At 45.0% G+C, this 14,079-nt stretch overlaps 1 protein-coding gene across 1 annotated transcript in view; it reads left to right on the forward strand.

The window, feature by feature from the left end:
* GPR176 (G protein-coupled receptor 176) overlaps positions 1 to 14,079 on the forward strand; it is a 244,542-nt gene that overhangs the window by 80,911 nt on the left and 149,552 nt on the right. The window lies entirely within an intron of this gene.

The following is a 14,079-nucleotide window of genomic DNA, read 5'->3' on the forward strand; positions in this document are numbered from 1 at the left end:
GAAAGCTAGCAGTGCACTATAGTAGAGTGGCCCCTTCCTACTGAGTAGCCACAGGAATCCTATAGAAAATATTTCACTTTTGCCTAGAAGTGGTAGTTCTCTCCTACGTGAAAACATGCACCCCTGCTGAGAAGTAGGGGTGCTCCCCAAATTAAAGTATTTGAATCCTGCTGAAAAGGATCACTGCCTACCAATAAGCAGCATCAGCTCCCTGCTAAGAAGAGCTTCTACTTTGTCACTGAAAGAGTTTCATTTCTACTGGAAAGTCCTATATAGCAATTACACTGCTGATGCGTAGTCTGCTGACGGAGTGTACCATGACTATCGACCTGAGAGTACAGCTGAGACTCAATATCAAGGACAAAATATAAAAAATATATTGGCGGATATTTTAGTCTAGATTTTCTATACCTAACTAGACATATATGTGCCAACACGCAGCATGTAGCTTCAAGGTACGTAAAAGTGGACTGAGGAATAGTAACTCAACACTTCTCTATATCCATTTACCTTTCGTTATTTTGTCCCTCGATATTCTGTTCTCGATATTCTTGTACCACAATATTCTGGGAGTCGATATTCAGTAGTACAAGCTCTGCTGACCGGTTGTGACATTCACCTATCTGATATTCTTACACACTCCAGGACTTAACCACAAGATTGTGCACCCCACTGAAACGAACTTCGACTGTCCCATTTAAAGTATTGCATCTCATCGGAAAACTGTGGGTGCTGTCCCTTTAAAGTTACTACAAGTCATCTCCACCATGGAACATCCACCAACACCAGGGATTAGATGCCCGAGTCCTAACACATAAAATTGTACTACATTAGTATGCTTGTAGGCGTGAATAAATTCATTTTAGAGAGTAAAGTCACGTTTTGTGAACTCAGAGGCCCATATTTATACTTTTTGACGCTAAACTGCGCTAACGCAGTTTAGCGTCAAAAAGTTTTGCGCCGGCTAACGCCATTCTGAAGCGCCATGCGGGCGCCGTATTTATTGAATGGCGTTAGCCGGCGCAAGCAGACCGGCGCTGCCTGGTGTGCGCGAGAAAAACCACGTACACCAGGCAGCGCCGGCGTAGGGGGAAAATGGCGCATGGGCGTCTTAAAATGGGGCAAGTCAGGTTACGTCGAAAAAATCGTCGTAACCCGACTTGCGCCATTTATTTTCGACGCCCATCCCCCATCAACATGACTCCTATCATTGTAAAGATAGGAGTCATGCCCCCTTGCCCAATGGCCATGCCCAGGGGACTTCTGTCCCCTGGGCATGGTCATTGGGCATAGTGGCATGTAGGGGGGCACAAATCAGGCCCCCCTATGCCAAAAAAAATTATTAAAAAAAAAAAAAAAATACTTACCTGAACTTACCTGAATGTCCCTGGGGTGGGTCCCTCCAGCCTTGGGTGTCCTCCTGGGGTGGGCAAGGGTGGCAGGGGGGGTCCCTGGGGGCAGGGGAGGGCACTCTGGGCTCATTTTGAGCCCACTTGTCCCTTAACGCCATGCCTGACCCAGGCGTTAAAAAGCGGCGCAAATGCGCCGTTTTTAGCCACGCCCACTCCCGGGCGTCTCTTTTGCCCGGGAGTATAAATACCACGTAAAGGCCTGGGAGTCATTTTTTAGACGGGAACGCCTCCCTTGCATATCATTAACGCAAGGAAGGGGTTCACGCTAAAAAATGACGCACATTCCGGGAACTTTGGCGCTATACGCCTCTAACGCCATAGTATAAATATGGCGTTAGTTGGCGTTAGTTTAGCGTCGAATTTGCGTCGAAAAAAACGACGCAAATTCGGCGCAAACGGAGTATAAATACGGCCCAGAATACTTAATTTACACTTTTAAATTTAGACTATTTACACATGAAAATCAACCCCAGGGGACGGCCAGTGTCCAGGAGTCTAATGTAACAATGTTTGGCAGACAGACCCATCCACAGCCCCCATAAGCAGACACTCCACTACCGATGCATATGTCTGCAACTAAAAATGCTTTGAGGATCAGGTCTTTGGTGGGCTCCGCTATATAGAAATGATGTAGCATACTATAAGTTTAACTAAGGTGTGAAAATAGCTTGACATTCAGACCCCTTATTAAAAAAACATGAACCCATCACTTACTTGGTTCACTTACCATGATCCTAGTAATTTTACGTAGCGCTAACCATCATCCCCGACCGAAAGGCACAATGCACTAAAAATGGGTAAAGGAAACACGGGACACAACAACAAATGGATGCTGTCGCCAAATGCAGCAGAACGACTACAAGAAGCAGACAGACCTGTTCCAATAGCAAGGTGTCAGGGAAACAAGCACTGAGGTCATCGCCTTTTCATCGGAACCTAGATCAGTAGCAATGCTTCCCAGATGAGAAACAGAGAATCCACAAACACTGCACTATAAACTCACCCAGGTGATTTACAGAGGCACACAACTCATTGCCCCTAAACTACAACACTGCTATAGATGCCACCGGCTATGCTGCAGGCCTCAAAGCCTGAACCTCAACTGCAAACACCATACCAAGACAACACACAACGCACTCAACATTCACATAGGTGAAGTTAGAAGGTTGCAAGCCCCCACCTGCCCTTAAAGAGCAGCTCAATTCAGGATAATAATCAACCCACAAATTGACCACGCACACCAAAGTGACCAAAAGATTAAATCCCCAGTAGAGAACCTCTGCTGGATGGACCACAACTGTAAGTCAATGCCTGCACAATGTAGCAAGATACCAAGGGCCAGATGTAGCAAGGCTTTTGCGCCTCACAAACAGAGAAAATCGCTGTTTACGAGGCGCAAAAGCCACTTTGCGATGCCCATTCCCATTTTGCAAGTCAGTAACCTGGTTACTGACTCGCAAAATGGGAATGTGACTCGCAAATAGGAAGGGGTGTTCCCCTTCCTATTTGCGAGTCGCAGCGCGATGCAGAATTGCTTTGTGACCGCGAACACGGTCGCAAAGCAATCCGCAGTTAACACCAGTGTCACACTGGTGGTAACCCATTCGCAAACGGGAAGGGGTCCCCATGGGACCCCTTCCCCTTTGTGAATGGCCCTGAATTTTTTTTTTCAGAGCAGGCAGTGGTCCTATGGACTGACACGTTTCATTTTTTCATGTGCAATGCAACTCGTTTTCCTTTAAGCAAAACGGGCTGCATTACAAAAAAAAAACTGCTTTATTGAAAAGCAGTCACAGACATGGTGGTCTGCTGTCTCCAGCAGGCCACCATCCCTGTGAGTGCTGCGACTCGCAAGGGTGTCGCAAATTGCGACCCACCTCATTAATATTAATGAGGTGGGCCTTTGCGACCCTCTTGCGACTTGCAGATGCTGTCAGGGACACCATCCTGCATCCGGCATTGCGACTCGCAAATTGCGAGTCGCTCAGACTCGCAATTTGCGAGTCGCAATGCCAGAATTTGCTACATCTGGCCCCAAGTACTTATCAATTTCTGCACTACAACAAAATCTTATAATATAACATGACCTTTTATTTAACCAACAAACAAAATTTTCCTATCTTAATGCAAGGCTTAGGTAGCTTTCCGGGTGACTTTTAGTCGCGAGGAAACAGTCGGTAAGAGGGCAGACACCTCAAAATATACAATCATTGTCCATCATGTAGCAGCAAAGCGCTCCTCCTTGAAAAGGACTAAAAAACTGTGGAGCGGCTTCATTCCCAATATCGATTAGCTTAACAAGCTGGCCCTGAAACTAATGATCAGCATGGATCCCCTTCAAGAAGAAGAAGAAAGCGCAAGAGATCGATCAATTTCAGACATGGAGTGCTAGACGACCAGGTCTCCAGGAGGCTTCGATTGATCAATCGATTATGGTGCTAGTAATGCCTCCCCTATGATCTCAGTTCTTTCTAGTTCCCAGGGGGCAGATCATATGACATTTTATAGGACTTCTATGTGTTGAGGGGCATATTTATGATTTTTTTGCGCAGGACATCGCAGCAAGTCACCTTGCTGTGCTGCTCTGCATTAAAGGGAAAGGGCAGGCTTGTGCCATGTTCAGCCAATACGGTGTATTCCTGTCCTTTCCCCCTACACAGGTGCCCTTTTGGCACCCTAGCGCCAATGCAGGCACCCAACCAACATGGTGCAAAGGTGCCTGCATTGCATGCAGGATTGTTTTTGTGAAGGAAGGGGCACCTTCCTGCACAAAAACATTCCTGGGAGACATTTTCCTCTTCCTACGTGTGCTGCAAAATGCAACACACAGAAAGAAGAAAAATTAGTAGAAACAGTGATATTTCTGTCCTTGTGCGCCCCTTGGGGAGGCATATGGTTTTGGCACTTCCCAGGTTTACATGGTCTTGTAAATCTAGTAATGCATCAAAATCCATGGGTGTTGTCAGAACACCCATTGCAATGCCCATGGAACGCCCAGAGAAGTGCAACACAGCGATCTGCGCTGCGTTGCGCTACTCCAGATTTATGAGGCCACTCAAAGCCATGAGATGTGGCTTTGCAGGGCTTCATAAATCTGACTTATGTCCTTGCATCACGCACGTACCACCTTCGTGGTGCAAACATGATGCAGCACTCTCATAAATATGCCCCTGAGTCTTCAATGACTGCCCAGTTTGGGTACAGGAACTTGACGTCATCCCAGAGCATCCAACATACTCTAGGGTGTGAAGTGCGGAGTAGTAAGGGAGACAAATGATCAAGAATACAGAAACTGAGGTGAAAAGCAGCTGAGGATGGAGAGAGAGGATGGAGGAGGGGAAGTATACCCTGTAGTGCCAGAAATCACACATAGAGCTAATTCATAGAACTTGTTTCAGAGACAGGTGTGCTTTGCCATGGGTGCTAACCTGCCTTCTTGATGGGATATATGTTCTGTGACTCTCAATTACTATGTGCCTTAGTGACACTTCTATAAATTAAGAATACGTGGAGTGTTTAGCACATAAGACCTGAATTCTGGAAATTCATTAGAAGTCACAGTTTATTTTTTCACTTGATGGTTTCAAATCACAGAGACCAACCATGTGCCATCTCTGGTGCACAACCAGGCAGAGATAGACTCTACGTAACCATAGCAACAAAAGTTTCTCCTTTTTTGAGACTCAGGGACTAACCCTCTTGCCAATAGGTTGCCTGGCTCTTCGGTGGTAGTTGGTGGTACATAGTCTTGGCTCAGTCTTTTTTTCCATGTTGGGGCAGTGATGGTAAACCCTGACCAGATGTCTTCCAACAGCTGCAGCATGGAAGCCTCTCTTCTCCTTAACAGGCAACTCTATGAGAGTGATCTTTCAGGGGTTGTTAAAAGGCTAAATTACTCTATGACTGACAACCACAGCAGAGCAAATTAAACTAAAGTTCTCACAATTTCTCGTGCTAATATTTTCAGCAACATGACTCTGTACCTGGTTCAGAATTGTGCTTTTGTGGAACACCTGTCCCAGGCCTTTCGCTCTATAACAAATACAAATGTCACTTCTTTCAAAGTGATGTGGGTGTGTGAATGCCAATGTACCCCTTTTTCTGCTGCTCTGTGTCTCAGCAGGCCTTTGAGCGCTGCCATTTGGCCCCTGTAGCCCAAGTGGATATTGGGCATGAATTGGAACCAGGATGTGTGAACCCCAGGCGGTTCAGTCAGAGAAATTAGATGATTCATTTGGTAACAGGCAATATAACCACTTATAAAACCTTAGACAAGGACTGTAGATAGTCACAATCTGGTGTTTAGATGGATTTGTTCCTATGTATTTGCCTATATTCCACTAATTTGAAGTTTGTAGTATTTTTCCTAAAAATGTTAGGGAAATTAGGGTTTTCTCAATTGTTGCACTTTAAAAGACCCAGATGCACAAACGTGCTTTTTTGCATATGTGACATATATTGGATGCAAGTAGGAAAATATGCACTTCAGGCTTGCAATCCAGATTTGAGCTTTGTGCTGCTGTTCAATGCAATTACAGAACTCTATGCACTTTTTACCTCTGATAACCTTTCAACATGGGGATACTACTATTGGCATATTTCTCTTACCTATAAGTCCCTAGTACACGGTACAAAAGTGGCCCCAGGGCCTAAAAGATAAAGTTCACTAATGGACTGTCAAAATAACTCCTTTTGACAGGTCAAAACCTTCCTTAAAAATATTTATAGGTCACCCCGAAGTAGACCTCCTAGCCCATAAGGCAGGGTGCATGGTATTTTCAAGTAGAGCATATAAAACGTTATTAGTCAAAATATCCTTACTGTAAAACGGCCCCAAAATCTATTTTCACTATAAGAAGGCTGGCTGTTGCATAGAAAAACGTTAGTATGCAATATTAAATACTAATACTGTATCTCGGGTATTGGACGACCTAGAAAAAAAATAAACAACTATTTTTAATAGTTAATAGAAATCAACCAATTTAATGGTGAAGTTAGATGTTTACTAAATAATACAGAAAAGTAACTTTTAGAAAATTACCTTTTCCCTGACCAAAGATGCTGGAATCTAATGTGCATTTTGCTTTTCTACTTCTGCCAGGCAGAAATTAGCATTTGAATAGGCGTGAATAGGTGTGAAATGCCTCCCAGGAGCAAACATAAGGCTAACCTGAATGGGCACAGATGACCATTCTGAACCGGAGAGAATAAGGGGGCTGTGAGGATACCTTTTGAGATCAAAGTGCCAAATCCTGCAAAAGAGCCCTTCCCTGTCACAGGCAAATGTTAATTGACACTTGGCCAGGCCCCTTCTTTAGATCCCTCTCCAAGATCTCCAGCCAGGCAGGCCCCAGTCACAGCGGGCCTCTTATCGACTTCACAGTGTCAAATCCTGTTTGACAGGTCTGCTGGTTTAAAACATTTGGGGTGAACTTCAAAGGAGGAAAACAGGATACTAATGCAATATGTGTGTATTCATGGTCTGGCTGCTGAAAACTAAACTTTTGTTTTACTAACCTTTTGTCTCTGAGGCTCAGATGAGTACAGGATGTTTCTCAAAAAGGATTTTAGTGTTATAAGTGGTAAGCTGCAAGGATTACTTTAGCACACGCCCCACGCACCTCCACAGCCCTCAGAGCCCAAGATTAGTGTGGCCAAACAATTATGCCTCCTTGAAAATGCCTAAAGCGGGTAGTGTTAACCCTGGTAACCTTTACCCTGTTGGTTAGGGAGTCCCTATTGGTCAATCCCGCACACTAGCTCATACTAGGCATGAATGTGGCATCAGGAATGCTCCTCGGTGTATGGAACAACAGCAGAGGACAAAACCTGCTGTCTGAGCCCTAGAGGAGACTAGAAAAGGGAAGTTGCTCTCCCTCTTGTACCCAAAACGAAAACGTGGACTCCAAGTGTCATAAGGCTGACCTCCTGCTTTAGATACAGGGATAAAAAAGCTACAAGAGGCCTTTCCTGCAACCTTCCAAGTGACCAGTGGCAACTGGACATGGACTGAACTCTACCTGACACCCTGAGTCTCTAAGTGCCTCCCCTGAGTCCTGGGGTGGTTTATAATACACTCCTACGGTGGATTGGGCCTTAAAAACCTAAAGAAAATAACATCTTTCACCAGGACAAAGCTGGTTAGCGTGTTTGACCTGCGCTCCATCGCAGTGAGCATCAACCCTCTCTGGCACCTTGTGCTTCTTAATGTTAGTCCTACTTCAAACTTTAAAAAATCATATCTGCGGTTCCCCTTACTCAAATTTTTTCGTTTTTGTGTCATTTTCTTCATTAAATTTGACTCTAGTTGTCTAGTTGATTTGCATAGTTGTCTCTATTGTTTTGCATTTTTACTTTATTACAGTTTTTGTACTGCATAAATACTTTACAGTTAAGCCTGTCTGCTCTGTGCTGCACCTACCAAGGGTTTGGGCTCAGGTTAATTCAGGGACTTTGAAGGTTCACTGTGAAAAATAAATTGATTACTTGAGGTGGGTACTTAGCCCCCTCAACTAATGCACCCATTACCTAAAGAAACCAAAACAGAGAACTCTAATGTTAAAGAATTTCAACGCAAAAAGAAAACAGAGAACCCACATGTGAAAGAATCCCAAGATGAAACTAAAATGGAGAACCTACAGACACTGGACCCCAGTGCTTAATTTGTAAATAAAAACATGCCGGTGTGCTCTCCTTTGAAACACACGGCTGTTGCAATTGAATGTGCGAGCACAGAATGCGGAGGCAGCGTAATCCTGAAGCCATCTCGGGCCTCTTAAATCTATTTACAGCCACTCCCTGCCGCTCCAGTTCACTCTTACAGCTTTCTACTTTCTAACTTTGTGACGTTTTTTCGCTTTTATCTTCCTCCGTCTTTCCTATTTGTGTCTTTTGCTACAAGAGCTCGCAGAAAATGCTTGAGGCAGAAGAATAAGCCCCGGCCCGCAAAAATAAGTGCCGGTGCTCAGCACCGGAAACAATAAGCACAAATTAAGCACTGCTGGACCCCAAGACCTTAGAGGAGCTGCATGGGCTGCAGGTGGCTGAACCACCCTCAGCTGAAGTGAAAGTATCTCTGCCCTCTTCCTGCCAGTGCTCCCCGACCATATCCCCCCCGCCACCCCTCCTGTGAGAATCAAGGCACCTGCATCATTTGGTACCTGCTACCAGCAGGTGTTAACTCTTGGAGATGTGGGCCTATTATTTCTCCAAGAAGGGGGGAAGCGTGCAGATTGCTGGGTCTGCCTGTTATTCCTCATTCGGGGGCTGGGGGATTGTAATCCCTGTTATCTTGTGGGGAGAGAATACATCTGAACCTGGCATCACCCCGTGGAAATAATTGGTAACCCTAAATAAGGCCCAGAGTGATGTGTAAAAAAAACAAAAAGCTGAAGTGGACTGAACCACTTTTATGAAGCTGTCCCATTTCTTTTAATTAGTAAACACAATGACCTCAGGACGAAACAATATGGATATTGTTACATCAAACCTATACTTATGTAACACCTATATCTGTGAAACTTTTGACGTAATACTGTTATTTGAGTGCTCCTGTGTTTGCCTCATGCTGTGTTTATCTGCTTGAATGACCCCCAGGCAGCGGGGTCCTTTGTTCTCACACCGTAGTAGCACCTCCATTGCCCTTGCACATTTCGGGTTCAATCTACACCCCCACACCCCCCCGACCACAACTTTGGATGCGCAGCAGTTCAGACACGGCTACTAACCTGTCTCCATTTTTTAATTGGTAGCTTCATTTGCTGACATGAAATGATCTTTCATGTGTTCAGTGCTTTTGTTCTTTCATGCGGCTTCTTGCCGCAGGCGGGTGAGGCCAGCTACTTCCTGTCCTCAGTCCAGCTCGCGTTCAGAGCCAAGGGTGTGGCAGGAACAATGGAGTGTAAAGTTCACCTGCTACACATTCAGTACTACTGAGGGCCTTTAACAGCAGCAGTGGACCAGGAGCTTGCTGTCATTGCACGTGTGTGTCAAACACGCTGGCAGAGTGCACTGCACTGTCATTACACCTGGGGGCGCTAAGAGTGAATAACAGAGGCAACTGCAAAACTGATGAGTGAAATACTTGCAAAAGTCTCAGCCACTGGCAATCACTTGGGGATGCATTCCAGTCCATCGTTTTTCACCAACGATGTCACTTTTGGCCGACACATATACAAATCAGCTTTGGCTCTGCTCCATTAGGAACAGTCCAGCCCGAACTATCAGGCAAGGTGCTCCCTAAATGGAAACACAGGCAATTTAATTCCCTGGCAGCAACCAAAAAAACAGTGTCTTGGAACTGTCTTCTAGCAACAAGCTAGAACACCTCGGTAATTAATAATACTTAGTTCTCTATCTAAAACTAAATACAGTTGTGATTTGTAAACACTGTAACAGGTGCTTCTAGGATGCTAATAATGGTACTCAATTAATCTACCTTCCAAAGATGAAAGGTTGAGTTGCCCTTCCCAGTATCCAGCTTGTGCTCTGTTCACATTGATGTAAGTAGCAAGCACTTAGGCCCGTATTTATACTTTTTTTGCGCCGCATTTGCGTCGTTTTTTGACGCAAAAACGGAGCAAACTTGCAAAATACCATTGTATTTTGTAGGTTTGCGCCGTTTTGCGTCAAAAAGCGGCGCAAATGCGGCGCTAAAAAAAGTATAAATACGGGCCTTAATTCGCTGAGCCACCTTGCTAACATAAACATGAAGTGTTTTTGGGAGCATGGGGTGCTTTTGGTTTAGTAGCGACACCACAGCTAGTGGACTGTACTTCTGGATATCGACCCCCAGAATATCGTGGTACAAGAATAGCGAGGAACGGATATCAAGGGAGAAAATAAAGTTAAGCACATATAGGGAAGTATAGGTTTACTATTTGCAACAACACATCTAAAAAGCTGGCTCAAAAAACATTGCGTTTCCCATGTTAATTTCCATAGGATTCTTTAGACGCGACTACAGGCTGAACTACTGGACGGAATTACACAAAATTTGGCAGAAAGCTAGCTGTCGATACACAGACCACACTTTTGCTTCTTTGGAGTAAATGTGTTCAGTAGTTTTTGAGAAATGTAGGGAAATTCAAAATTGTATATCTCTGGCCTCAAAGTATCTGCGAATAAAGACAAGCTTGTGGGAGGGAAATGCACAGCTCTGATTGGATGCAACACTTCAAACCAGGAAGAGTTGTCAGCCATCTTGGCTGAAGCTGAGAAAAAAACTAAAAATAAAATAAAAAGGGGCCAGGGAAGGGACACTCTGACCCCTTAGCACTGGTGCAGGGGTCCCAGAGGGATCCCCCCAGAGCAAAAAATCATTTTTTAATTATTTTTTTGCTGCAAGTTTACAAATTTGCAGCAAAAAAGTACAAACAAAACAAGCGCGGGCTTTTTATAGGCCTCCGGGTGGGCCAGGCCCCAGGGGCATTAAACATTTAGGGTGGGGGGCCTCCCAGCACCCCCACATCTCCAGGGACCACCACCTCCCTGGAGCTTTTATTTGTTTATTTGCTGGGGGCCCGCAACCCCCCCCCACCCACCCACCTGCTGTCCTGGGGACTGCCACTTCCCCAGGGCTTCCATTTTTATCTATGTGGGAGGGCCCGTGGCACTCCACTGCCCTGGGCACCGTCACCTCCCCAGTGCTTTCTTTTAAAATATATGAGGGGGCCTGTTGCCCCCCCCCCCACTGCCCTGGGGAAACCACCTCCCCAGGGCTTCTTATTGAATATATGCAAGGGGGCCCTGGGGACCACCACCCCCGGTGCTTCTTATTAAATACATGCGCGTGGCCCTCCGCACCCTGGGGACCACCACCCCCCAGGGCAAAGTGTAAAAAAACAGAAAGGGGGTACTTTTAGGATCCTCAAGCTCTGGGGACCACCACCCCCTGGGGCTATTCCTGCTGGAGGGGGTGCCATGCAGCCCCCCTCTGGAAGCCTTTGATTGCCCTGGGTGCTCACCCCAGGACATAGCTGTTTGCCGTGGCTGCAGCCAAACCACAGCAAACATTCTGCTGTTTGACAGCGGAACCTTAAAAGCTGGTCCCACTGTCAAACAGCAGAACTTCCATCTCTGTCCCTTGCACGCACAGACCTTCACACTGAGCTATGGAGGTTCGAGTCCAGGTGGACTTATTTCCATTTTTATTTTTTAATTTAAAAAAAATCTTATATTTTTTTAAATAACAAAGACTTTTTTTATTTTAAATTGGAGACAAATAACTCATTCTAAGTATATCAGACATCAAAGCCTTAAAAACTCTTTCTCCCTCTCACTTTCTTTCGCTCTCTCTCTTTCTCTTTTTCAATCAATTCTCCCACTCACACACCCACTCAGGCACTTACGCACCCACTCACAGACCCACTCAGACACTCACGCACCTATTCACAGACCCACTCAGACACTCACACACCCACTCACAGACCCACTCAAACACTCATGTAGCGACTCAAAGACCCACTCAGACCCTATACACTCACTCACAGCCCGTCAGACCCTCATGCGCCCACTCAGACCCACTCAGACAGCTACACACTCACTCACACACCATTCAGGCATCAGACACCCACTCACATCGTGATGCACCCACTCACGGACCCGTGCACATACTGAATCACTAAAACACTGATGTACGCACTCTCATCCCCAGTCAGACACTCTGACAGCTACTCTTACCCCCAGATACAGCCTCTCACACCTATTTTCACACCCACAGAGGCCGCAGCTAACTTCTACCCTGCATGTGCATGCGCAAAGGGCAGTGCACAACATCGGGTTGGGTGGTTATGGTTAGGGGGGTTAGCCCCAGGGACTGGCTTGTGGGCAACCACTACTGCGCACAGGAGAAGGCAGTGCACAGTGCAAGGTTTGGTCCCTGTAACTTTGGGGTTTTTCAGTGATTATATATCACTGAGATACATATATGTGGAGTTAGGTATAGAAAAACCAAACTTACCTATCTACTGATATTTTATCTTTGAGACTTTGCTCTTGATAATGTGTTCCATATGTATTCTTGTGTCTGTATTCAGTTTTGACATCGGCTAGTGTGAATATCAGACATTCCTCAAAATATTCAGTAAAATGATTCAATAGTTTCCTTTACACTGCTGACCACTGCAGCGTTAGTTTGCAGGTTTGCACCTGAACTAGAATAAAAGGCTGAGCCAAAGTTGTCCCATCCCATGCAATTGTATCTCGGCCATAGGTAGGTATGTAGGTCGAGCCTAGCAGACAGTCTGGCTGCAAAAGTTATTTTGTGGGTTTACCTAGAATTTACAGGGGCTTACATACATCCTGCCCATTGCTTATGATTGACTGGGTGTATTGTTGCTCTCACTTGTGTGTGTCTTATTCCTTGTCCCTGATGCGTTTGTCCCATGCCTGAAGCATAGCCTCTTTACCATTCTCATGACTGGCTGACTTGTGTCCTTCTACTTCTGACTTATAGGGAACTATATATTTCTTTTTGGTTAAAAAATTCCTCAGAGCTCATGTGTTTTCTCTCCCCCTTTACCTACTAAATACCTGCCCCGGTGCTCTGTGTGTTTGTCCTTCGTGGCTGCTCACTCTCTCTCTTGTGTACTTCTCCCCATCCCTCCTGCCTTCCGTGTTGCTCTCTCCTTCGTGCGCTTCTCCTCTAACCCCCATGTTGCTCTTTTCCCCATCATCCAACCACTTGCCATTGCTTCTCCCAACCCACTCCCCCATCAGAATTTCTGTTGCACCCTCACCCTTGACTTTTTTCAAATATATATATATATATATATATATATATATATATATATATATATATTCTTTCGGTGGACCAGACAGCAAATTACTGCCGGTCCCCCACAAAAGCACTTTTGCACCCTTACTAGTTTTCTTTCATTAGTGACTGTTCTAAGCGGTACCCGCCATCCTAAATCAGTTCATTACATAAAAAATTGGTCCCAAGTTATACCGTAGTAGTGCGCATGCGTGGTGACGCATGCACATGCTTGGAGCATGATGTGACTGCCAATGGAGGCACGCTATTGCGCCCTTTTCTTTCTTTCTGATACTAAGCAGCATCGTAAAATGCATTTACTGCAGAATTGGCAAAGGGAATAGGTCCCAAAGGCAAAACCTATTGGCTTTGCCAGTGTTTATTTTTCATTCCCTACTGGTGACAGTCGGTCCAATATTTTTAATGGAGGAAAAAAACTATCACAATCCAAAGTAAAAAAAAAAAAAACAGGAACTATTTAAACCTGAAATCCTCTCATGTCTGAACATTTAAGAAGTGAAAACTAATTTAAAAAAGTTGTTTATTTTTCTTCACAATGTGTGCTCTCGCTGTTTTAATTGAGGACGTTCTTCCTTGTGAGACAGAATAATGTGTGATGGGAGCCAGAGAGCTGTGAACGTGCACTGCAGGTTGTTGTGACATTTAGGTCCTGGGTCACTTTAATACTTCTCAGCAAAGTCTTAATTTGGTGGCAATTAGATTCCATTTCTAATCTGTTTAGCACTATTTTTTACAGTTTATTTATTGAGAATAAAAGTGACCTGGCGGCTATGAACTCGATGCATAAACACCTCCAATCAATATAATATTGTGGAAAAGGGTCAGATACACAAGTAAATATTTGTTTGGCTATCTAATGAACATCTAGGGCCTGGTTTAGGTGCTGGCGGC

This window comes from Pleurodeles waltl, chromosome 9 (assembly GCF_031143425.1).
Source record: "Pleurodeles waltl isolate 20211129_DDA chromosome 9, aPleWal1.hap1.20221129, whole genome shotgun sequence".
NCBI classification, from domain to species: domain Eukaryota; kingdom Metazoa; phylum Chordata; class Amphibia; order Caudata; family Salamandridae; genus Pleurodeles; species Pleurodeles waltl.